The sequence below is a fragment of the Perna viridis genome, chromosome 14 (assembly GCF_037379345.1).
Source record: "Perna viridis isolate PV_CMFRI_1.1 ecotype Kerala chromosome 14, ASM3737934v1, whole genome shotgun sequence".
Lineage (NCBI taxonomy): Eukaryota > Metazoa > Mollusca > Bivalvia > Mytilida > Mytilidae > Perna > Perna viridis.
In genome coordinates this window covers 6,756,858-6,783,702 of record NC_142458.1, presented here as the reverse complement: position 1 = coordinate 6,783,702, position 26,845 = coordinate 6,756,858, and the positions used below count along the sequence as shown (strand labels likewise).

General features: G+C 32.1%; 1 protein-coding gene across 5 annotated transcripts in view; it reads left to right on the top strand.

Annotated features, from left to right (window-relative positions):
- The first annotated feature begins 7,554 nt into the window (after positions 1 to 7,554).
- Positions 7,555 to 26,845, top strand: part of LOC148597956 (sodium-dependent phosphate transporter 1-A-like) — a 44,421-nt gene continuing 25,130 nt past the window's right edge. Inside the window, exons 1-2 of one of the 5 annotated variants that reach the window (XM_088559914.1) lie at positions 7,555 to 7,629; positions 26,398 to 26,470. The gene's annotated coding sequence lies outside the window, so the exon portion shown is untranslated. Of the gene's footprint in view, positions 7,630 to 17,893; positions 17,971 to 18,029; positions 18,055 to 23,680; positions 24,427 to 26,397; positions 26,471 to 26,845 lie in introns of those variants that run through there. The other 4 variants (XM_088559915.1, XM_088559917.1, XM_088559919.1 and 1 more) reach the window with 4 other exon arrangements.

Sequence of the window (26,845 nt, the reverse complement as noted above, 5' to 3'; positions counted from 1 at the left end):
TCACACAATTTCGTATAAATCCGTCGTTATGCTCAGTATTTTATGAAGGTTAAAATATTCTGTGCACAATTTAAAAGTGTTATATAGAAAGTGCAATTATTCAATTTGCAAGTTTTTGTATTGAGGTTCGTTTCTTTTTAATGTCAAATTGGGAGGGTTACAAGTTTTACTGAGATGCTTCAATAGGAAACGACTTGAATAATTGTCCAATTTGTTATAATTATTGTCAACTTAATTATTTGCTTCCACCAATATGTGACATATTTAAAATACAGGATAACCTGTCTAAACTATTGACTTTAAAGCTGGTTCGGCTAAGCAAGCTTTCGATTGACATATGATCAAAATACATTTCAAGTATGATTCTGCCTAAAAACGAAACAGGGATGATTCATCATATCTGTAGGCAATCAATACAACTGTATAAATAAATTTGTCAGGTCCTAAAACACTTCTTCCTCTGTTTATGCCCTCGGATCTGCTACCTACCATGAACTATTTTTGACTGGTTATAGTGTAAAATTTAAGGCGGGAAGTTTTCTTGAACTTTTCGGTAGTAGAACATAAATAAATTTTTAGTTTGAATGTCACTAATCGACTACTTTCATTTCTTAATATATTTCTTAATACGGTTTCTATGGGACCTACAAATGACTTGCAATAAAATATATTTCAAATTAAGAAATGCATGAATCAACCACTATAAGCCCCTGCCGGGTTTTTAGGCAGAGCTGTAATTATCTGTTAGAAAATGACTTAGCGTAGTGGCTGTTTTTTAGACAAGTTATCGGATTATTCAGTGTTCGGTTAAGGCATGTTACAACTGAATAAAAAAATCTAGTGATTGAAATCTTTAATCTACGTTGTGAGAAAGTTTTTATATATCGTTTTAAAAGCAAATGATTTATTACAGAAAGTGAAAGTTACTTTCTCAACTCAAGCATTCGCCTACTTCAAAATCATGAATTGATCATGAGTGTAGACGCACTGTTCATTATGTCTTACGTTTATTGTTTCTTAGTTTATTTTGAATCCAATTAATTATGGAAATTAAGTTAATGAGTTGTGTTTCTGATTCAAATCATGTTCATTCAAAATATTGCTTTTAATACAGTTCATTTAAATGCTCGATTTTGTCTAAAGTGATTAAATGGCATTGTGGTGGACACTGGTAATATGTGTCGCTATCACATAGTTTGTTCAGTAAAATCAGACCTAACCGAACCCCGTGTAATCCGAAACTGTGTCTATACTTAACATTCAGTGAACTTCCCTTATATCAGTTGAAATGTATTTTGAACATAGAAAACTGCACATTTATCAAAAACGAATAAAAAGTCAGAATATCAAATTATTGTCGAACACACACACACACAAACATACACACTTTTTTTCTGGATTATATACTTGAATTAATTTTTTCAAATGTTTGTTCATTGTCACTCAAGTTTTATTTAACAACTGTTTCGGTAAAACCAGAAACTAAGTGAAATAATTCTGAAATGGTGCAAACTTTGTTATTTTAATTTCATGATGATGAGGTAATAGAAATAAAAGAGTGTTTTCATCAGAGAAGTCACGTTTTCTATTAAAGAGTCAGTTATGTCCTATTATGTCTTAAAGTAAGTTTTTAGGTTTATATTTTAGTATCGACGACTGCTCGACCTATTTGATTAATTTGAACACTCTCTCAATGCCCTAGTTAATGTTGAACTGATATACATTAATTCTATAATACACCAATGTTATCAACAAATGAGGAATACCATGGTACAATACAGTTCGACTACAGTGACACCTGTCAAAACCGAATCCCTCTTTGACTGTATAATTTGTAAGCTTTACACAGTTGATTGGTTTACACAGGTCCAAACTACATTTGTAATATGTAGAGACTTCAAAAAGGGTCTGTTTTAGACAGATATTTTTGTTTAAACAGGGCTCAGTTTACAGAGTTCACTGTAAATGCATAATACTAGTGCTTACAAGTGGTGCGTTCTAAAGTTTTATATTTTAACGTCATGCGAAGGAAACAAAGTCAAAAGCATTGCATGGCTAGACAACATATTTATTTAATTGAAACGGTACTATACTATAAAACAGAAACGGTAATCATATATCGTTATCAGTTATCGCAGTTAATGCAAACTCTGTAATATATGATACACCTCAAAAAGGACACACATTGATATTTGTGTTAATAAGTTGTTTTGTGGGTCTATATAATGATATGAAAATCCAACAGATCCTTTTGTAATTTAGTAATATTTATAGAGTTATATCCCTGAATTTTGAATTCTACAGTACATTCTATCTAATTTGTATCTGCTAATAACACAGGTTATATGAATATATGCATACTACTGGTGTTTACAGTAATAATGCATTTTAACATTTTGAAATTTTAACGTCATGCGAAAAAATACACCTTCAAATACATTGCATGACTAGAGATCACTTTATTTTGTAATTGAAACTGGGATGCACAATAAGAAAGGTACAGTAAACCTGTATCAGTATCAGGTTATCAAAGTGAATGTAGAAAACAAATCCATTGTCCCTTTTTGCTCCATTAAATCAGACATACTGTCTGTGTTGATTTAAATTAGGATTCGTCTTGAGAAATAGAAACGGATGACAATGTCATGCACACATTATGGTAGAGGACATGACGTAAGATTGATCGATACAATTTTCCTTATTCCTTTTCATCTCTTTTTATAGCTTTAAAAATAAGTAGGTTTCTTCTTAACAGTTTCGAAAACGCTGCGACCATCGGAGACATCTTTAATCTTGAACTCTACGAAAAACAGGGCAAGTATATATCAAGCAGCCGAAATTAGTCTAACATTCAGAGCATTTGAGTTCATCATCGAGTTTATATGGGGTTCATCACGATATTTCGTAAAACGCATAAATCTCAGAGACATATTTACCTTGAACTCTACGAAAAACATGGGCAGTGTCTCGCAAGAAGCAGGAATTACTCACCTATCCAGAACACGTCGGTTTATCCGTGGTTTTAAATTGGTTTCACGTTGTCTACCTTTCTTGCACTTTCGATACTATGATTGTTCATAGTTAATCAAATAGATTCATTACTTCATATTTCCGTCGATAGTTTTATGGACATTTATTGCTTGTTTATTTGTTTTTAAGTTTGTTCGTTTGTTCCAAAATTATCGGAATAATATTATTACAAAGGGAAATAACTCACACACTGACAAAGTGATTGACTGTCTCATTTTTATATTTGCAACCTAAGCATATGACAATAGTATTTATAAACTATTCAAATTTATACAGAGGTTCTGATACCTCTATTTCAAAACTGTTCGATTCAAAACGAGCCAGCAAACTAGCATACCTTAAGTGCAATATATAGTTTGAGATTCGCTTAAAGTATTCAGTGAAAGACTGTAAAGTACTATTAAGTTTAAGTGCCATGCATCCATAACTTGTAGTAATAAGTAGTACTACCATTGTTTATATTTTATGAATATTTAAGATATTTCATTAATTTAAATAATTATGTAATGTTTGTGTTTGTTTATCAAATCAATTTCACACATTTATATTCATGCTCCCAGTAAAAGTGGTGTCCGAGTTTTTACTTTTATTTCTTTGTGCGTATTATTTTCGTTATTGTATGCTCTTTGTTGTGTGTGTCTGTTTTCCATGTCTGGTCTTTGTCCCTGGATTACATTCTTTTGATTTCCGCTAGAATCTTGGTTTCCTTGATTACCCTTGATAACAAACGTCAAAGAAATTTATGGTCCTAAAAATTGAATGACAGAAAACTGTTTTTGTATTGTGAACAGTATATGCCGTCGTAGGTTATCAAATATGACACCTTTAATCACGCCATGTATGACCGTGAACATTCGTTTTATTCAGATTTAAACGTATTTATAGTATAATATAAATTGTACGATATAGATTTGAGTGGACTGTGTAAAAATAAATTTATTCTAAATGTACATCAACTTTGAACTGAGTACTAAATGCACCACATAATATTTGCCCAAGTCAGATTTAGCAAAATATTCGCGTTTTTTTTTCCCTAAAAATTGTCAATAGTTATCCCGCCAAAATAGCGGTAATCAAAAGAATGTAATCCAGAGACAAAGACCAGACATGGAAAACAGACATACACAACAAAGAACATATAGTAACTAAAATCATACATACAAAGTAACAAAAGTAAATGAGCAACTCGGATTCCACTAAAAACTGGGAGCATGGACCAGGTGCACCGGTAGGGTAAGCGTCCTCTGCTTTTCTAGAAACACCCGCCGAGTTGCTCATAAAAAGTCAAGTCCGGGGTAGACAAACGAGGAAAGGAAAACTATGACCCGTTGAATAAATCAGTTTCAAAATCATTCATAAATCAGTGATAAAAAGATCATGTCATTGCATTGTTACATATCATCCCTGCTTCAAACCTTCGATCCATATCAGCCCTTGGGCAGCAGTCATCAGTAGGATAGTCAAGTCACATGACGGACTGAATCAAAACATTGTTTTAGTTTTGTGACTTTTGATATAATTGTTAAGACCCAAGATAAAGACAGTCACGATCTAATTTAATTATAGGAATAGTACGATTTATGATTTGATAAAAACAAATTATCCATTACCTTACAGACCAAATTTTGTTATTTGACTGTGACGTCATCAACCCTATGAATGATTTAATTCGTGAGATTTGGACACGAAAATTGAATTCTAAGGAATGACTTATATTTTTTTTCGGTCTATTTGAAGTAACCTCAATGCCCATGATAAACACTTGAGATAAAACAGACGAGATAGAAAAATGAAAAGGAAACAAATAAGAACAAGCCAGGAAATAGGTCACACGGTTGTTACAAAAAACCTATGAGTAGCTACTGGTCGAAAGAGTATTCAATGGACAAAGATCAAACATGGGGAAAAGATATACACAACAATAAGCATAAAGTAACTAGAATGATACATACAAAGTAAAAATAGCAACTGAGCAACTGGGACTCCACTAAAAACTAGTTGCGCCGGTAAGGTAAGCGTCTGCTGCTTTTCCAGAAACACCCGCCGAGTTGCTCATAAAAAGTCAAGTCCGGGACGACAAAGTATGCATTTGTAGTATCCTTTAGCTAGAAACAACGGTATTGTATCTCATATAAGTCGATGTGTAAAATAAGAGGCATTTATAATGATGAATGAGGAAAGACCTTACAGTTGACAAGTTAATGACCGCAGTTGTAGAACCTTTGAGTCAGACTTTTGGACGAGGGTTATTGAAATATACATCACAAACGTTGCCTGAACAAGTTTTATTTTAGATATTTAGAAATGTTGAATGGGAAAAATTTAACCATAGTGGAAGCGGAAGGTTTAGCGTTCTTTAAAACCTAGTTTAACCCATCATTTCGTTCGGATATGCTCGTACCAAGTTTGGACCATTCTGTTTGTTTTGAAGATTCTTTTTTTTCCCCCTTAATATTGACATTGGTTATACTGACTCCTTTTTAATATTTCTTTTTTTTTCAGTTCTGCTTTGAGTTAATCATTTCGGTTATTTTACCATTACCATTTGCTTAAAAGTCGATCTACCAACAACGTCAAAGAATTTGTTAACCCAGATATTTAAATTACCGGAACCTGATTATATTGTAAAGTCAACAACACTGTATATGCCGTCTCGGATTACAAAAATATAGTATATTTGGTCACGCTATTTTTCATTGCAAAATTTCGTTTGAGATTCACATTTAAAATTATTTTAACATTTGTGTATATTGATGCCGTGCAGTAAAGTGAGGTGGGTAGGTGGGTAATATTCGTGGGTGCATTTTTTAGCGTATTTGAGTGGTCTGTCTAAAAGTCCCATCTTTGAAATATGAACTATGAACCTGGGAACTAAGTGTAAGCAATTGTCAAAAGTAGAATTCGTAAAAATGTTTGAATACTTTTTTCCCTAAAATCTGCCTAGTTTTAACCAGCAAATATAGCCCGCCCCTTTTCAAATTCAGAGTTTACTGATAAGTGTTACGATAACTGGCTATCGCATCAGTACCAGAACATCCATGGCCAGCATTAATTCGGGAATACCTAAATGGCAACAAGAAAAATTAACTCACACAAAAGACTTGCACATGTAACACTCAAACGATCAGCCAAAGTACTATTAGAAAAGCGAATCGGGATTTAAACGGTAATCGCAAAGAATATAAATCAAGGAGAATGAACAGAAAGAAAATAACTGAAAAAAACAATAACAAACTACATACAGAACAAAGTACTAGTAACACCCAAGTAGAAAATGAACAACTATCCCTTGGAAATTACGCTCTATGTTTGAATGGGATTTTGAGAAAAAGAGGCAACCTGTTTTAGTTGTAAGTGAACGCATATGCAATGCATATTTATTCACCAACATTTGCAGTATTACAACATTCAAATGCGCTAAAAAATGAGCCTTTATTTTTTAATGACGCGAGATGTTTTTGCTTCCCATTTCGATTTGTTTTTAAAATTCTTCTAATATACAATTGTTTGATTCTTATGTTCCTAAATATTTGGTTATAATGCTGCTTATGACAGACTACTCATTCTTAATAATGTAACTATTAAATGCTATAACAGTCAATAATATCGACAAATGACAAAACACGTATTTTCAAGTTTAATTTATTGTTCGAAAGTTTAACTAATCACATTTCGTGATATTGTTCCTTTTTTGAGACAAGTATTATTTTCTGCAAAATAGTAGTATAAATTAGGATTTTTAAAATGCATTGTCACATTCGACAAATCATTTCACTGTATAGAAGGTACGAATCGAATTAATGAATACGCGAAAATCTTGGTTCGAATATCATGATTTTATAAAAGTCATTGATCAATTAGTATAAGTTCTCTGCAGAATCATACAGAGGGTAAAATGATATCTTCTGAACAGAGGGTGTGTTCGTTATTACAGTACTCAATACTTAACCCCGTCTCTTTATACAAATAAGTTCAGTACAACGGAAATAGCCGTGTGGATTTGTTATAACTAGTGCTAATGTGTAGTGATCCTGTATAGCAGAGCCTTTAGACTAGGGGAATGATATTTAATGAACCAGGAAGTGGTTAAAAATATATAACGGGTTTTCTTCATAAATTAAAAGACGTATCGACATTTGCTTTTGTGCAAATTAATTCATTGTGTTATTTTTTTGCAAAAAAAATCTAGACACTGATAAGTCCCAGCTCAATGACTCACAAAGATACGGGCCTGAAGAAAAGGTGTAACATGTTCGTATAACGTTCGCTATCTGAACAAAGTAATATGCACCACTTGCACAGTTAAGGCGTTCATAAATGAAGGACTGAAATATTTATCATGTAATGAATATTTGAAGTCTTTTTGTGATTTTGTAAATACTTCCCTATTAAAGTTTTTTGATTAAGTAAGTTCTTCAACCCGAATAAGGATATACGGGAATGCATATCAAACCCAGAAAGAATTTTGTCGACATACATGGTGAAGAGAGTAAATTAGTGAAGGTACTTGGGTGCTGATCACGTGGTTAAATCAGATTTAAGGTACCCCATCACTTCAGAGCTTCAATACAAAACCCATCTAGCTATTTTACTGTACAGGTAAGTTCGGTTTCATGATCTTCGCTTTGTTTATATATCATTGTATGTTATTGTAAAAAATAAGGCGGTCGTTGCCACAGGTTTGACTGTAGAGCGTTTTCACAAAATTTCGATAGTTTTTGCATATTAATTATTTTATTTCTTTGACAACTAAGTTTTCATCTGATAAGAATTGAGATTCTGTATAAAGATATCCAAGACGTTGCTTCAGCAAGTATTTGAATCTAAACTCAAAGCAGCTAAGGATTATACAAATGGTTATCGCGGATGCCAAAATCAGCATTTGTTTTGTATGAGGAAATATATTCTTCAATGAATATCCTTAATACTTTGTAATGTTTCCCAATGTTTCACACGCTAAAGTAACATCGTAATCAGTATTCAAAACCTGAGCGAGTAATCAAGGGAACCAAGTTTAAAGCGGTAATAAAAAAATGTAATCCAATGGCAAAGAACAGACATGGAAAACATATATACATAACGAAGAACATAAAGTAACTCAAATTATACACACAAAGTAACAAAAGCAAATGAGCAACACGGACTCCACTAAAAACTGGGAGCATGGACCAGGTGCACCGGTAGGGTAAGCGTAAAGGTAAATTAATTTTAAGTTTTCTTAATAGACGAGCTGCTTTTCTCCTCTATTATTCTTAAATAAATCAATTTGAGATAAATACTGTAATCTAATTAGTTAAAATAATTTTGTTACATCTCAATGGATAAAAAAAATATTGACACGCACTTATTCAGTTAAATTCAGAGTTACTTTTCTCATGTTTAAAGATAAAAATATGTTTTGAAATTAATTTATAAGAATTGGCTATGATAAAAATTTTGTCAATTAAAAAATAACATGCATTTTCCTTATGCATATTTTGTTTATTACACTTCGCGCAATAAACAATATGCACATGGAAAAATTATGTTATTTTTCAATAGACAACATTTTTATTATTGCCAAGTGTGCAAGAACTTCAATAAACACATCTTAAATTTCTTGTAAATCTTAACTTCTTTTTCTAAGGCCATTTGACATTCCTATCCTCTACTTTAATAACGAAACAATTGAAATTGCATAATAATAATAATAATAATAATAATAATAATAATAATAATAAATTAATGAAATATTAAAAACATTTCTGACCATTTACCACTTGTTTTGTGTTTAATGCTACGAAAGTCATGTTAAAAAAGTTTATCTCTTTCGAGAGCCAATAATAAGATGTTACGGTTCAAGCAAGATTCTTTTAGTGACCAAACCTAAATTGAGTACAGTTTGGATTGTAACTTTTTTTACGGCAATTTAAATTTCAGAAATTTTATTTTTCAAGAAAAATTGAAATCCCTAAAAAATGAAGTTTTAGTCAATTACTGATAATCAAATTAATGCACCATAGAACAAAACATTTGCTTCGTTCAGACAAAAAAAGACATCAATCGATTCAACCTTCACACACACACACACACACACACACACACACACACACACACACTTAGAATGGACCCATCAGAATGCTATACTATCTATTTTACACGAAAATCAGTCAGTCAAATTTTTCGTCAAGACAAACATTTCTTACGGTAACAAACATTATTGTACGTAGCATTTAAATGACCCATCAGGCGTGTCTGATATCCCAGCTTGAATGTTAATATCATTGCATAAGGTTTTTCATATTGGCTTAGTTATTGGTCCGAGGCTAGCCATATTAGACTAAGGCGTAGTCGGAGTCCAATATTGCAAGCCGGGGATCAATAACTCATTAAATATTAAAAACCCTATGCAATTATTCCTTTATAAACTAACTAGTCTTATTCGTCATATTGGCCTTGGCAATATGGAATTTAACCAGGGCAAGACGACGTACTGGACGGTAAGAGCTATATTAGATGGTTAAATCCTGTATTGGACGGGTAAATCCCGTATTGGCGCAGTTTCGTATTTTGTATTGTATTGGCAGTTTTAATCACATTAAGACTAATATTCGAACTCAATCAATCAATCAATTTTGAACAGGAATGACGCCTAATACAATCAAACACACAAAACCTTTCATCTACTACGGCAGTAGAATTTTCACTAATTCCGAAAGACAGTTTTATTATTCTTATTTTCTTCGAAGAACATATATAGTTCGATTTGGAGAACGACCACGAGTTGGAGACTGTGCAAAAGAAGATTGATCGCTGAAACCGGGAAAAGAATGAAGACGATGCAAAAAATTCCCGGTTAACAGTTGTAAAACATTATCCTATTGATGAGGGGTAATTGGCTGTTCCTTTATATTTCGGTAGATTTATAGTAAATCTAAATGCAGTACCAACCATTGTCCAAAATGAAGGACACGTCGTATTCAGAATAAAATCTGAACTTAACCTAGTGCATTAAATGTGGAGAAGAAATTTTACTCCTTGTGTCAGAATTTCAATTTATAAAAGGGACACTTTTTATAGTAGTGGTCATAAAGGTCGTGTAATGTTTCAAATTGATGTGAAATATGAACTTATTTGTATAGAAATAAAGAAAGCTGCCTATTTTTGATCACGTGATAAGAATGGATTTAATGGATAAAATTTTGTTTGTTTAATTGTATTGCGAGGTATTAATTCAAAAACACAAATTTACTTTTCCTTTTATAAATTATCTTAAGCTTTGTGTCTTGCTTAAAATTACCAAGACTATGACACAATTGAAACCGTTTCACTCTCAGGTTTCTTGGGTCATCCCTAACTTTGCCTTAAATGTAGAAAACATACCGTAAAGGATAGATTAAAATGCATAATTATAAATTCGAATCAGACCAAATTCTATACAAATATGAATAAGACGCAATCTGAATATTTCGAATCATTGATTACACTCTGTATTCATAAAAAGCAAAGGTAACTGCGACGTACAAATCTGAATATATATAGTTCAAGTCCCGCGGAGGGAACGACCAAAAATTTGCATCGCAAAATTTGACAGTTCTAACATCGTTGGGAATTTGTCAGACCTTTCTATCCGTTTATATCGTCAAACAGTATATGTCGGTACAACCCCACCTTTAGCACCTGCGCACTGTCTCTCCCGCTGTCGTTTCGAGACAAAAGACTAATTTAAAAACGTTTACGCGATGATTTAACGGCTGAGAGGTTATGAAATACTATACTGATACTGATACTGATACTTATCCAATAGATGGTTTACTTGGATATGTGGTTTATTTCTTAATTAATCCATACGGGGAAGTTTAAACAGAACAACCGTTATTTTGGCTACGCCTTGGAATTTTTTTGTCACAAAAATTACCGTATTTGTCATATTAGAAAATAAATAATTCATCTGGAGGTAGATTTATATTCATTTTAACATGAGTTTGGCATTTATATTCTCATTCAACACCTCACTGTCGATCGGTGTTAAATAATCGAATATAAATGCCGTACTCATATTAAAATGAGTACAAATCTACCCATCCATGAATTATTTCTTAATTATATTTTTCATACATTTTTTGTGTGTCGTCTTGTTTCCCTTATCTTCAGTTTAACGTTTTTAATTTTTTTTTCAGTTTGCTATATTGTATATGTGGATCGTCTTTGTTTAACCTGTTCAGACTTAGGCCAAGTTTTTATTTATTTATTTTTTTTATTTTGACGTATTTGAATGTTCCCACTGCGGACGTTTTGGTATTGTTTATAATATTTTGACTTAGTTACCTTTGAATATATTTATGAATTCGAGTTTGAAGTCCAATTCATACATTCAGACAAAAACATATATTGTTACAAGAAGCAGACATCATCATTCATTTACAAAGATTAGCACGATTGATTGATTGATTGTTGGGGTCTAACGCCCGAACAGCAATATTGCAGCTATATTCAGGCGATGAACATGAAATGGATGATAAAATGAACATGAAATGATGATGAAATGAAAAATGGGATGGGACACAAGGATAATGAGGTCGATAAATTTTGATTGCCACTGGAAATAAGAAGAGGTGGGTAGGGTCAGGCAATTTAGATTCCTGTGGCGGTAGATTAGCACGACATTGCATATTACGTTTTGTTGCTTACGCATGATCACAAAAAACTTGTACTTATGTATGAGGTAAGGACCCATGTAGGTTGGTTTAACTTATGTCCAAACAAATTGCGAGTAACCTTAGGAATAAAATATGTTGATACCAAAAAGACACATTACTTACAATAAATAATTTACATAGTCAATGCATAAATACGTTTATAACAATGACTTGTGTGTTCAGATGATAAGAAAGGGCAAGTCAACCAAGTGAAAACAACCTAGATTTCACTTTACACGTGCAATTTGATCCGATAGAGCAGTGCAGCGAATAGAGTCGTCACATTCTGAGACGTTGTGTCTAAGCTACAACCTAATTCTGGAGTCGATGCGAGGTCACTAATGTGTGATGCAAAGTTGGTCGTTCCTTCGGCGGGAGTCGAATCGAACCTCTTCTCTTTTGTGTGAGATATATGGCAAGACTGCTTGTACTAAGCCCAAAGCTCTAGACCACACGGCCAACTAGGCTATAGAGTAACCAATTAATACTTCCAGGAAGTAAATCTAGAACGTGAACATCAACATACGATGTAATTGGATAGGGCAACCTCTTATGACATCGTGTAAGAGAGTAGAAGATCTTTAACGGTGTGCAATTACAGCCAAGTAATATATATAAGAAGTTTAAAGGGATGAGGAAACTCTACCATCTTATATGCTTGCGCATTACTATGTAGATACATAGCATGCATGGCGAAGATCAACATAGGATGTTAATACAAAGATACTTATTTATATATTCATGTATGAAATCAAGTCTAAACTACACCCAACTCTGAAATCAATGCAAAGTTCGAAGATCTGTTACCAAAGTATTCAATTACAACATGTATAAATTCTGGAAATTATAAATATGTGAGTATACATTGAAGGGTCGGCCCCTATTTTGAACGCATACGCAGACGATGCAAGTTAAAGTTGGATAAAACAGATATATTTGACGTTTCCACCAGAAGAGATTAATTGTGGTGTTTTTTTCCTCGATTTCCATTTGGCAAAACAAACAAACTTAGTCAGACACTGCTAAGGCGCTGTCTTTAAACTTAACTGGTGACCTTCAAATTTACGATTCATGCCCCAAAAAGTGATTTCACAAGTATCAAATATTTCTTTCGTCTAGACAAGCAGTGGACGCTTACCCTACCGATGCACTTGGTCCATGCTCCCAGTTGTAACTGCTCATTTGCTTTTGTTACTTTGTATGTATGATTATAGTTACTTTGTGTTCTTCGTTGTTTGTGTCTGTTTTTCATGTCTGGTCTTTGTCCCTGGATTACATTCATTTTATTACCGCTATAACCTTGGTTCCCTTAATTATTCTTAAACTGTGCATAAAGTGTGAAACAGTTTTCCGTAATAGACATAGACATTAAACAAGCAATTGTACTTCTAGTAGCATAGTTTTTGTTTGATTTAGCGGTAGCGTTTACTGTTCAGTCACACGTCTCCAGGATGGGTCTGTTTGTCCGAAATATAAATCAAAATAAGGTGAAGATATGCACTTTAGGTAGCACACCAGCTAAGAATCATGCAAAATTTGATTCAAGGTTGGAAAACCTACATATTTTTATTTTTGATATCTTGTTTAAAATGCTTTAGTAAACAAAAATATTATATGGCTTTATAAGAGATCAAAATTATATAGAATGCACTGTAGCATACAAAAGTAAGGTAGATAACTCTGTAAATTACACCAAAATGTAATAGAAACTGTTTGGTTTTCAAAGTTGATTATCTCTTAAGATCAGACAGATTGAAATGAATAATTATACATTTTATCATACAGACCTATAAAGCAATTTAATCACAGAAATAAAAAATGTGTAACTCTTTTAGGGTGTATCACAAATTACAGAATTTGCATGATTCTTACAAAGACTATTCCTTATAAACATATAAACTTATTTTTCATTTATATCATCTTAATTTTGAGTGATGTTGCAAAATAGAGTTATGTCATAATTTGTCTTTTTGCCTTTTGCATGTCAAGGTATGTTTTATTTTATGAAAACTCCTTTCATTTATACGGTCTGAATTACATAATAAGATGTAGAGTGACATAGGAGAAGAATAAGTTTAGACCTCATGAAAGAAATTTAAGTATCTTTTACTAAGCGTCGGCTACAAGGACATAATAAAATTAGTTTGTCTTGACCCAAAAGTGATCAGACGATTTTATTTTTAGTGTGCCGAGTCATAAAAACAAATATGCTGCTTCTTTATTTCAACTAAACAGAAAATGTAGGTCTCCAATTTTAACTCTCATTAAAATCTACTAATTGGAACTGTCCATTCAAACACCCGAATATCCTAAAATAGTGTATAATCCAACACTTTTCGAATAGCTAATAAAATAAATAATATTAATTTTGCTACTTTTAATAGTCTACATTAATAGTTTTTAAAACTACCTGACTTGATTTGATATCTAAGAGAATCTTTGGGAATTCACAACCGTCTATATTTGTTTCAATTCTTGACAGGCTGTCAGCTCTGCGTCTATTATTATCGTTAAGGAGGTAGACCTTAGGTAAGGGAATCCACTCTTGCAAAGCATTGGAACGATTGTTTGCATCAATCTCAAGTAAGGATCAAAGTAATTTAGATGGATTTTCAAATGAAAGCTTGATAGGCTTTGGTGAAATTGAATATGATACAAACATATCACTGATTGCAAGAGTCATGTCCCTTACCCTAGGGTTACTCCTTAAGATTAATGTTGGCCATACTTTTCTTCTTTTGAGACGTTTTTGGAGCTATAATTCTGTGGACATCGCGGAATGTATTCCATTTACCTACGTTTGCGTTTTTTTTTTTTCAAAGCATTCTCATATATAATGGACCTTATTTACTTATGGTATATCTAAATAATAGAACTCTGCGTTTTCCCTCTCAAAGATAACTATTATGAAAAATAAAAGAAAGGATTAATTATCTCATCTGATGTATTGTGCTTGAATCACATCTCCAATCGAAGTCATATTCTCATACTAAGTTTCATTGGGTACTCGATTTGGCAGACGGACGTACAAACTGACAATATAACATTTCTAGCTTCAAGAAGGTAGACCTAGGGTAAGGGACATAATTCATGAAGTCAGTGATATGTTTGTATCATATTCAATTTCACCAAAGCCTATCAAGCTTTCATTTGACACAGAATGAAATCAATCTTAGTTACTTTGTGGCTTACATGATATTGATGTAAAATGCTGAATACAAACGTTCCAATGATTTTTAAGAGTTGTGTCCTTAACCCTAGGTCTACCTCCTTAACCTCATCACAGTGTTTGCTTTTGTACTGTTTTACTTGAAATAAGCAATATGAGATTACGTATAAAATTAACTACAAGTTTTGCACACAATACGCTTAATGACTTGATCTAGTAACTGAATACTGAATTCCTTTACGGAAGAAGGAGAAACAACTGATAAGCAGTTTTGAGTGTTGGGGGCGGAAATCACCTGACTAGCGCATTTCAATCTTGCTGCTTTTATAAGGTAAACACCCTAAATCAGTAAGTAATCGAAGACGCAGCCAGTAATTTCGCATATGTTTTGTTCATGAATTTAATCCAAGACTTCATAATGACCGATTTCTTTTTGATACACCAATGCTTCATATCCCATTCTAAATCATTGTTTAAATTTGTTTTTCGGGTCTATAAAGTTTGAACATGTCTGGAGAACTTGCTCCCTAGATGATGGATATACACTTTTCTACGTATATGTTCAGTAAATCTTTTGTGGTAAGTTTTAATCCCGGAGAGCCTTGCACAAATGTTGATCGCTGTAATCATGAAATGCTTTTCATGTCCTTGGTGTTGTATGGGAAATTTGTTATTTGGTATTGTTACTGTTCGTCCCTGACTCCACAAGACGAACTACATTTAATATACCTCTAGTAACATGAAATGAACACCTTAGAAGATAGAAGCCCGGCACTATCAAATTGATCGTTCCCACTTATTGTTAAAGAAAGAAGCAAAGAAGTCCCAAGTTGTTCTAAAACTCATCACCTTATTAAATTTGTTTTTTTTATATAACTAAGTGCTTGACTCGAAGTTTTGCTTTGTCCCTCTTGTATCTTTATTTGGACTATACATTTGTTTTGTCACGAATTAACTTGATAACGCGCCTATAGTAGTTTCGCAGTGTACCACAAGTGACCTTTATCGTGACCGAATTCTTAATATTGGTCAAGGATTTTCATTTGTTAAGGGAAGAAGTAATGGCAATATAAAAAATATCAACAAAAAAAATAAAAGCACGCAAACTAAAAATAATAAAATCAATGCAAACTTTGTACTTATTAATAAAAAAAAGCAAAATTAAACACAAACACACAAAGCATAATACCTCAATTGATTAACATAAAAAACAAAGAAAGGAAAAAGCAGAAACACACCAACAAGCGAAGACAAGGAAACATCTGTGAAAGTAAACAACACGTATGATTTTCAAATTATTGAGTTGATCGATAATAAGTGTAAACAACTGGGGACACGTTGTTCAACTATTAAAGTATATGTCCGGAGAAGGCAACCAAATGATAAATAGGAGATGGGCATTCCACTATTCCATTGTTCTAAATATATCGTTTATTATGATGTTATATAGATGGTACAATATTTTACAAATACCGTAAGTAACGGTCGATGTTACAAGAGAGGAGCATGATAGTAAGCTAACTGAAGATACAAAAAGTGCAGAGAGTATAACACACCAAAAACTCCTCCCAAAAATTATAAATAAAGCATTAAAAATTCTAACTCTGACCAATGGCCAATTTTCTTACGTTTAATCGAATCAAAATATTTACTTGTCAAAAAGCAATAAATTGAACCAGTGTAATGTTCAACGGGGGACAGTGTCATAAAATGTTATTAACATAAAACTATAGATATTTATTCTGTGATGCTGGGATCCATCAACAGATGGTCGTGAGAGAGTTTGTGCATACAACATTAATCATAATCCTGGTCTAGTTAATTACCATTTACTATTTACTGACCAATAATAAACTCAATACATAACATAATGTAAGGCCAGTTCTTAATAAATATTAAACCGAAGTTCGTCAGTCTCTTATGTTTACTATAAACGAATGATAAAAAATAAAATATTTCGACTTTGAATACAAGTGAAAAAAAAAACATTCATCAGATTTCCGCGTCAAGGGCATTGATGGTATTTTTGTTTCTCTAAAACGGGTCATTATAAGTCTGAACTACTGACCTATTAAGATAATGATAATTGCTGTGTAAAATGTTGTTTCGACATCATCTGTCGGTCCTCTGCTTCGCGCTTAATACAGGACGAATCTCTCTTTCTTTTTCGTTTTGAAATCAACCACATGGAAACATTTGTTCCCCAAACATCCATATTCCGACAGATAACGACAATTATCAATTGAGTAAAATTATATCATTATTTTATTTATCAAAACTAAACATATGTGAACTGAAATAAAAATAGGATATATGGTAAAATTGCCAATGAGACATTCATCCATCAGGTCAAGTAAAAACAATTTAAATTCTAAGTTTCTATTACAAGGTAAGTTGTTACAACAAGTAAGCAAAGTTTATAAAAAAATTAACTTACATGTAATCACAAGTAGGCTTAGTTGATATTTCAAGCTAGCTTATGTGGTATCACAAGTTACCTTGGTTAATATCATCAGTTATCTTAGTTGATATTTCAAGAAAGCGAAGTTGATATTACAAGTTAGCAAGTTGATAGAACAATTTTGCTACGTTGATATCATAAGTTATCTTAGTTGATATCGCAAGTTTGCTATGTTAATATCATAAGCTAGATTAGTTGATATTACAAATAAGCTAATTTGATATAACATATAAGCGAAGTTGATATTACAAATAAGCCAAATTGATAAAACAAATTAAAAAATCTACTTAGTTTAATTCCGTAGATTAAAAATGCACGTAGTCTTTTTTTAGTTTTCTGGTAGATCGATTAAATATTTTCACATCGGCCGGGACACAGAGTGATATTTCCCCCCTACGGTTCGAGGGTCTTTGTTTTGGTAACAGATAAAACCCATAACCATGAAAGGAACGTGTCCCAGATAACCTTATCGTCAATATATATATATATATTTATGTTTTGATTTTGGCATGCATTTGGGTTAATTTGATTGGTAAATAGGTTTCTTCACTCGTGTTACACTACTATACACAGGTGTTACCTTTTATATCAAAAATGATAAATTTCTTTGATCTGCAAATAATTACATAAAGGTAAGAAAGTTGGTTTCTTAATAAATATTGCCTGGATAACCTAGTGGTGGTTTAAAAGATTTATGGGATAAACTTTCCGCATGAGTAAGTTTTCATTGTGTCGTATTTGCTTAGTGGTATTGTTTTATTCCTTTCAATACATTTAAACTTTACGATTTTGTACAAAATTAATATTGGTTCGAAGAACGATGTTTTTATTGGTCAATTTTATTTCTGTATATCTGATCTGTTCTTAAGACACCGGCATTAAAATGGTATGAATTGATGCAAAAATTATCAGTATTGATTTTAGTCCATGTAAAAATCAGGCAGATCTTTTGATATGAGTGGCACAGGGTAAACTTATCAACTGAATAATTTTATTCCAATGTAATGCATAACATATGAAAGTCAAATAGTATAAAGTTCGTTTTAAATCGACAATGGATGGGTCAAAAAATATTTTTAAAGTTCCTACCAAAGCAACCTAATTCTGCTCTAGCTAAAGAATAACTTCATTTTTATTCAATGAATTCAATGATTTCTATGTAATTTATTTCTCTTTTATAATAAAAACAAAACAAAATTCAACTTTGAAAAGGATGAATTTGATATATGATTGGTGTGAAAAAATTTTTGAAAGCAAAATTTGTCATGTGCCATCCACTACCTGGTTTCTACATTTACACCCTCTTAAACTGATTAAAACATTAGAATGAAACAATATGCATCAACGTCTTGGCGGTTATTAATTGAACCGCGAAAACCATATTCATTTGAATAACAAAATTAACATAAGCTGTTACAAAAAAAATGTAAATAGTTCATACCATTTTAAAATTTTGCAGTCAAAGTTAGGATGATGTTTTACACTCCAAGTTAGGGTTAAGAATTCCAAATTGATGTTTTACATTCCACACTGAAGCTTTACATTTCAGGTCAAGGTTTTGCATTCTTAATTATGTTAAGGTGATATAACAGATATGCCTTTACTATATGACGAAAACACAATAGATATTCTTTTTGCTTGTCTGTATGTGAAAATCAAGGTATTTGAGCAGTTTATATATATATATATATATATATATATATAATTTTATAACTGTTCCTGTAAACCGATTAATTTCGCTTTATTTAGTTTTCAAGATTTAAGATCCAATGCACTTTTTTTGTTATTGAAGTTCGCGTACGATACTGTAACAAAATCCATTCTTTCATGAAGATACTTATTTGGTTTTTTTTGTGTGTTTTTTTTTTTGTTTCGGTTTTTTTTTCGCGATATTTTCTTGTTCTCGAAATTAATCGCTTGAGAAAATTAAGTTGATTTACTTTTTATTGTAAATATGAAATCAACTCCATGAAATTCACACCTGTACCGTTAAGTGGAATTTTGAAAACCTATGCCAACCAAATGATTAATTAAATACCAAAAACCTATCTACTAAACGAAATGCAACATTACATATATACAATATAAACGAACATCATGCAGACACCAATGAGAACACCCACCCACATACACACAACAATGGGAACACCCACCCACATACACACAACAATGGGAACACCCACCCACATACACACAACAATGAGAACACCCACCCACATACACACAACAATGAGAACACCCACCCACATACACACAACAATGAGAACACCCACCCACATACACACAACAATGGGAACACCCACCCACATACACACAACAATGAGAACACCCACCCACATACACACAACAATGAGAACACCCACCCACATACACACAACAATGAGAAAAACCAAATGAACCTCAACCAATTAGTTTTTTCTTTGGTCAGTACTAAAAAGTTCTGTCTCTTTTTACATTTGTAACTATGTAAAAATTATGAAAAACCATAAACAAAATAAATGAAAATAAATAAAAGCAACAACAATAAAAAAAAATAAAAAGAAATAAAAAAAAAACAACAATAAAAAAATAAGAAATAAAAATAAATAAAATAAATAAAAAAAGTTAAAAAAAATAAATAAAAATTAACGTTTATAAATAAAATGTTTATAAAAAAATAAATAAAAATAGACGTTTATAATAATAAAAAAATCATTAAACTCAGAGAGGGGTTCCATTACTTCCATTACTTCCTACATAATTGATCGAATAACAATTATTTTACCTAATGTACTATTTAGTTATTTTTATAATTACAGACTTTCTGAAAGAATTTGATTCTATAATTGATTACATTAGGAGAATAATAATGATTACAGCTATTGTTGTAGCTTTATGTCCAGGTATAACAGCTATCGATCGATTATGGAACCCATTACCAAATGATATTAAGTGGCAGTCTCTATAAAAATCAGACAAAAGGTGATTCATGCATGTCAAAAACCCAACAAATTCAGTTTTACGTCTAGTTCAGAAACAGTTACTGATCACATAACCAGCCTTAGTTTTTCTTTTGCGATAAAAATTATATAGATTGTACATGACATTGGCACTTTGCAAAAGTTTTCGTTCTTGGTTTAGTTTCATTTGGTTGATTACAGTGGGAGATGGATGTATGATTTTCTTCATTTGTTTCGTTGCTTTTTCTACATCATGAATCACTTAACCATTGACAGTGTTTGAATTTCATGCGGACTGGTACTTAAGACCTCACCATTAGTAAAAATTTTCAAAACTCATCTCGAAAATGAGGTATTCAAAAAACCAACGTATTATTATTGCGGATCACGCAAAGGTCAAATCCATCGTCTTCAGTGTAGGGAGCTAAATAAAGATCTATTCGACAAAAACATTACTCCATCCCCATTATGCGAGTCAATTCTTACTCTCTTGTCCATTATACCAGTCGCTTAGGTGACAACATGCCTAAACACTTCAACATTCTGGTCAACTGACTTCAAATATTCTCTTATTTGGATCAGATGAGATGTCTGATGAGTATAACGTTGAAATGTTTACCAAGGTTCAAAACTTTTTGACACAGAGCAAACGCTTCAAATTAACAACCTAAATTACACAGTTACTTCTTCTGAATAATTTTGAAAATTCCTTATGACCCGAGTAAATCTACATAGAACATTAAATATCAACCTCTTCACTTTGCACCAAACTTACCAAATGCACGTTATGAGCACTAGAGCACTACTTCCTTGAGCGCTGCTATATATCAATGATATAATTATTGTTCATGATTTCAGGAGAGGACTGATGTAAGATTTCAAGTCTTGTTTCTGAATCCTGTAATTAATTTGCTATTGTTCTTTTCATTCTATTGTTTTGGCTTGATGTTAAAATATGCAAATTACTTCATAAAATATGTTTAAACTAACTATCCAAAGGTAACTTTCCACGTGCATCTTTAGGCAAATTGAGAACATTCATAAATAGGGGAAATTGGCATATCTGAATATTTTTTTCTCGATTACAATTAATTTCTACTGTCGACTTTACTTTCCGCAGAAGATGCATTTTGCAAAATTAAGTAATTCAATAGAAAAAAAGTTATGTGTCTAGGCAACCATGATGAATATAAATCTGCTAACCACAATATGACATGAAATGAGACTTATGATACATAAAATGATGACAGTCCTATCGAGAATCGTCAATAAACTTTCTATATTCAATAAAGTGTTCATGAACCAACATATGTCAATAATTAACACACAGGTGTTCATCTTTAATGCGGTATAATGTTCCGCAAATTACTGTAAGTGGCTTTAACTCGATCAGATTCATTCGCAGACCTAAGCGCTTCTTGGTTCTCTACAATGTATCTTTTATTTCGCTAGCTTAAAGGCTCGTTTATACTCATGTTTAAGCTGTCAGTGAAACAATACTCTTTTCGATACGCTAAAATCTTGGTTCTCTTGATAACTCTTTGTGCATTTGGTGATTGCTAATATAAGTACTACGTGGAAGAGGGAGGTGAAAGTATGCTTAGATATAATGTAGGTAATAATTTAGGGAGTCTTCGATGAACATATGTGACATATTCTTCCGGAAGGTAGAAATTGTGGTAGAACAAAAATTTTTTCCAATGAAAATATCTAGTAGGCATGCGCGAAAACTATCCCGCTGTTAAATCAAAATGGTCTATTTGGCAAAATTAAAGAGTTTTCAGTAACCATTTAGATAGACTTAGAAATTTGTGTTGTCTTCATGCATTTTTTTGCCTTATTCAGATTTTATTCGTGCAATTTAAACTAAGATGCTAGCTTGTTACCAATATATTTTATACGTTTTTGCAAGTGCAACATAAATATTTAGTGGATATATAGCTATGATTTTGTCTATTCATGTTTACGTACGTCAGAATTATAGCAGCTGATGCTGTTACATTGAAGTAGATCAATTTTGATAAGAAAATACAGATATTATCGAATTAAAGAGAATACTTACCATTTCCTTGATACCGGATGACGCACATCTGTGATACTACCATGAACATTCTTTCAGCGGAAACCTATAATAGTTTTGTTTTATATCAAGGAACTTGTTTTACCTTGAATGTGGTTCAATAAGTCCTCTCAAAACAAATGAACACGCGTTTATTATAGTATTTTGGAAGCGCGATCACGCACAGTTCCCGAATTGACCTTAACTTTACCATAACAATGAATGTAAATAGTGGCAGCAATTCTAGAATTATTTCAAATTGAAAGCTCTGTTCTAGAGCAATAATAATGGAGTTTAATTATACAATGTAGTTTGAAAATCTTTGTTAAGCGGATCCAAAACTGTTACTAAATTGCACTTATAGCATACTGTTGCTTTATCAAATTTTAGCCAAAGCGTTGTTTTAGTTCATACCCGGCGTTAAGATATAATATCTATGCAATTTTAGGCTTTGGTATTTTACCAAAATAAAAATGATTACACTGAACAAAATGCAAGGTAGATCATTTTTTATGGGTGTTTTTGTTTGTTTTTTTTTTCTTGTTTATCTTAAATCATTATGTATTTTGTCTCATTTTCAAAACCCTTTACTGCATTGGATTAAACTGGTACTGGTCAATACAATACATATTTTAACATTAAAATAGTTCAGCGATTTGAGCACTCATTTTGTTACTTTGAAAACAATTGGATATGCAAATTATTAAATAAAAAACTCGTTTTAAGAATAAAACAACGTATTAAAGAACGAACATTAAATGTATATTTTTTTTAAATAAAAAAAACATTAAGTATCCGCACGTTTTCTTTAGGACGCTTACGTGCCCTATCGGTGCACCTGGTCCATACTCCCCGTTTTTAGTGGAAGCCGTGTTGCTCATTTACTTTTGTTACCTTGTATGTTATATTTTTGTTACTTTATGTTCTTTGTTGTGTTTGTCTGTTTTAAATGTCTTTGTCCCTGGATTACATTCTTTTGATTTCCACAAGAATATCGGTTCCCTTGATTACTTGTTCTTGTATTTCAACATATTCTTACTTAGTTTTTTAAGAACACCTAAAACCCGCTGGTGACTGGTCGCACTATCCAGTTTCTGAAATGTGTATTAGTCAGATACAGTTACATGTAGACGATATAATAAGATGCATTTCATCTGCATTGCATTTTTATGAATCTTAATGGACTTAAAGCCAGGTGGAATATATTTCTTAGGAAAAATCACATAAAACGTAACTTAACAATACAAAAACAAAACAAACAAAAAATGCTTCGCTTGTTATATTTCATTATCTATCCTTCGTCTTTGTGAGAATTAATTTACATCTGAATTCTATAACGCATGCGCTTGTTACAAAAAATAACCATGGCTAGTAGCTGACGAATACCATCTAGTCTGGTAAGAATGTTTTGTTTTCTTTGGTGTTTGACACCCGTATTTTCTTCGCTTTCTTTATTTGCATAAGGTAATGGGTCATTTTTGTCTTCGTTGCGGGCTCAAATTTGCAGCTAATATGCCCCGGTTCCTTGTAGAGCTGAAAACACGAACCCACGTGTTATTTACTTTAGTTCTAAGTTGTCATGTTTTATAAGAGACTGAGTAAAATAAATGAATGAATTACGTCTAAGATTATTTAGTACCGTTGTGTCGTAGAATATACATGTATAGTATGTAAATAAGACCTCGTCGTCAATGAATAGGACTGATAACACCATAAAAATATGAAAATATTTGCAGAGCTATATTTAGCATGGTCCGATATTAAACCCATTAGATCGATTTTTATTCGATTTTATCACATTTGCTTATGACAGTTCCCTTTTTGTACCAATTAAATATTATCGAAATATGCTCTTCAATAAAATAACCTTTTGGGTAAAATTAATCTTGTGAACACGATAAACAAACAAGGTCACAGACACATGTAAACATACTCCACGTGGTGATCATAAGTGAAGAATTAATTCGGGTATTCTCGGTGTTTGTCTTCAATATAAACAGATAAAGCCCGATGCCGTAAAGAAAATTTTATGTACTCTCGCACTTGCGCGCTTAAAAATAGCGGTACTTTCAACTTCAGGAAAACGGAAAGTAAGATATTTTGGGTAAAAAGCATTATATTTTGAGAAATTTTGCGTAAATAGTAAAGATTAAATATGTTTAAATAAGTTACATTTTCGAAAATGAACTTCTTTTCAATGGTTGACGTTTACCTTTTTTATGGGCTATATACAGAAAAAGGGGGAATAGAAACAGACAACAATACACCATTGTAATGAATGGGAACTTTTCTGTAACTTATGTTTGTCAACAATTCAAAACTGTTGATCGATACATTGACTAATAGAAAGCTGTAACATGCAACGCTTGTCGTGACTGCATTTTGATTTATAAAAAGAAAAAAAGGGGGAGGTTTGGGAATGTACATGAAAGTTAGATGTACATGTACATGCAGCATGTGTACTGGAATATTCAATAATGTATTTGACATCAAAGTGTAACGGGAGAGCATGATTTGACTTACAAAATGATACTTCCACCTCTGAGGATCGAACCCTAGACTGTTCAGTGACAAACCTACTACAACACAGTTTAGCTACAAAAGCATCCATAACATAAAAATAAAACATGTAAATTTTGAATTAGCTTGTAAAAACTTAAAAAATTGCCTGAAAGAGCATGACATAATTATTGTTTGACATACATGTAAATTATTGAAATAGATTTTGCCCACTTTCCGGTCTACATGAACATATATATGACCCTTAGCATTTCTTTTTCAGAGGTTCCTCTTGTTATCAAGCTTTCACTTTACATTTTATAAATGAAATCATACAAAATGTACTTCTTTAATGCATATGTATTAAGTAGCACTCCAGCTAAGGATCATGCAAAATGTGATTCATGGGTAAAAAGCCTACATATTTTTATTTTTGATATTTTGTTTGAAATGTCATAGTAAACAGAAATTAACATGTGGTTTTTCATATAACCCGTGCTCTTAGGAGATAAAAATTGTATAGAATGCACTGTAGATTTCAAAATTAAGGGAGATAACTCTGTAAATGACGCTCAAATACATTAGAATCTACTGGATTTTCAATGTTGATTATCTCCTAAGAGCAGGCAGATTTGAATGAATAATTACACATTTCATAGTACATACCCATGAAACAACTTAATTACAAAAATAAAAAATATGTAGCCTTTTTTAGAGTGTATCACATTTTTCAGATTTTGCATGATTCTTACAAAGACAGCTACTTAATATCATTAGTTTGGTTAAGGAAGTCTTGTTAAGGAAAATCTCTGATGGATTAAAATCAGGAATACCAGAATAAATATTGCTGGGTATAACAGGACTTGAGATGTATGATTTATTGATACTGTGTATACCCCCAGATGAATCGCAAGATACATCATTTATATTGGACCTTTCTGTCAGTTGGACATCATTTCAGTTTTGCTGTTATTACACATAACTGTTTATGTATAATCTAGTTAATTCTGTCATAATATACAATTATGGCCCTCTAAGGAAGTGAATATGTATTATTTTCCTGAGGGCTTTAACCCGAGGACCTTGGTGAGGTTGACAATTATGGATATTCGCCAAATTAGAGTGCCGTAATTGTTTTATTATACCGAACATTCAAAGGACTGACAAAAAATGCAATAATTTTTATAATAGTACTTTGCAAAATGGGTTATTCACCTGCTCTTCTATTTTTTATGATGGTTATTCATCGGTGAATAATAGGGTTATTCAATGATGGCATGAATTTTTAGGGTTATTCAACCTTTCTTGCAATTAAAACAAAAAAATATCCAAATTAATCTATGTTAAATGATTATATTTCATCCAATAGAATTAATCCTTTGTATGTAAGGTATAATAATATTCATTTCACTATGATCACCTTTATTCTTGTTCATATCTGCCCTTTCATTGAAAAATGTTCCGTAATGTACAAAATAACGTTTGCAGGTTTCACTGCAAATTTGGTGATGATATGATAGACGTTTCAGTTAATTTTATATTGAATGAATTGTGTCTTTCAGACGACAACCCATAGTCCCACATTGAAGTGGTTTATCGGGCATTTTATAGCAGGAAGACATCTGGATTTTGAAGGTAAATTTCATATGTTAAAGTTTTTATTCTTTCCAATGAAGAGTAGCCATTGTGGTCAGAAACAATTCATAAATGGTGATTAAGTGAAGTTATATGTTACAGTATGTTGCAGTGTTCTTCAAAGGCAACGTATTTGCATATTTCACGCATAATTGTTTGAAATCACTCATAAAATTTGCCTGTATGCATAATCTTCCTGCCTAAGTATTCATTGGTAGCTCAGGTACACAAAGTTTTCATGAGGCCTCAGGGCGTTTTGTATTTTCAAACGTTAGTGATAACTTCAGGTTTCAGGTCTTTTCATGTACACATAACGAGCATGTAGTGCTCCTTTAGTGTAGAAATCTTCAATTTTAAAAACATTATTATGATAAA